We start from the raw sequence: 1,178 nt of genomic DNA on the forward strand, positions 1-1,178 counted from the left end.
ACCTGGTAGGCTGCAGTCCATGGGGTCGCTAAGAGTCGGACACGACTGAGCATCTTCACTTTCACTTTTCACTTTGATGCATTGGAGAAGGAAATGGCAACCTACTCCAGTGTTCTTGCCTGGAGAATCCCAGGGACAGGGGAGCCTGGTGGGCTGCCGTGTATGGGGTCGCACAGAGTTGGACAGGACTGAAGCAACTTAGCAGCAGCAGCAGCAGTCAAGGCTATGGTTTTTCCAGTAGTCATGTATGGATGTGAGAGTTGGACTGTGAAGAAAGCTGAGTGCCGACGAATTGATGCTTTAGAACTGTGGTGTTGGAGAAGACTCTTGAGAGTCCCTTGGACTGAAAGGAGATCCAATCAGTCCATTCTAAAGGAAATCAGTCCTGGGTGTTCTTTGGAAGGAATGATGCTAAAACTGAAACTCCAGTACTTTGGCCACCTCATGTGAAGAGTTGACTCGTTGGAAAAGACTCTGATGCTGGGAGGGATTGAGGGCAGGAGGAGAAGGGGACGACAGAGGATGAAATGGCTGGATGGCATCACAGACTCGATGGAGGTGAGTTTGAGTGAACTCCAGGAGTTGGTGATGGACAGGGAGGCCTGGCGTGCTGCGATTCATGGGGTCGCAAAGACTCGGACACGACTGAGGGACTTAACTGAACTGATTCACAGATGGGATTTATAATGAGTTCACTCCTCCCTGAGACAACTGTGTCAACTTTTTAATAATACTTATTATTATTTAATAATTATTCCCTTATTTTCCTTATTATTATTTAATAATGCTTATTTCCCTTATTAAATTAAATTAATTTATTTAATTATATATTTATTTTTGGCTGTGTGGGTCTTAGTTGTGGCATGGGGACTCTCAGGTTGAGGGGCGCTGGTTCAGTAGCCATGAGACATGTGGGATCTTAATTCTCGAACTATTCAAACCATGTCCCCTGCACTGGAAGGCAGATTCCTAACCACTGGACCACCAGGGAAGTTCCCTAACTAATCTATTTTAACTCAGATGTTTCTATAAATCTTCATAGTCAAAACTCCCAAATCTGTTTGCTGCTCCTGCTGCTGCTGCTGCTGCTAAGTCGCTTCAGTCGTGTCCAACTCTGTGCAACCCCATAGACGGCAGCCCACGAGGCTCCCCCATCTCTGGGTTTCTCCAGGCAAGAA

Source organism: Bison bison, unplaced genomic scaffold, assembly GCF_000754665.1.
Source record: "Bison bison bison isolate TAMUID 2011002044 unplaced genomic scaffold, Bison_UMD1.0 scf7180017864109, whole genome shotgun sequence".
NCBI classification, from domain to species: Eukaryota; Metazoa; Chordata; class Mammalia; order Artiodactyla; family Bovidae; genus Bison; species Bison bison.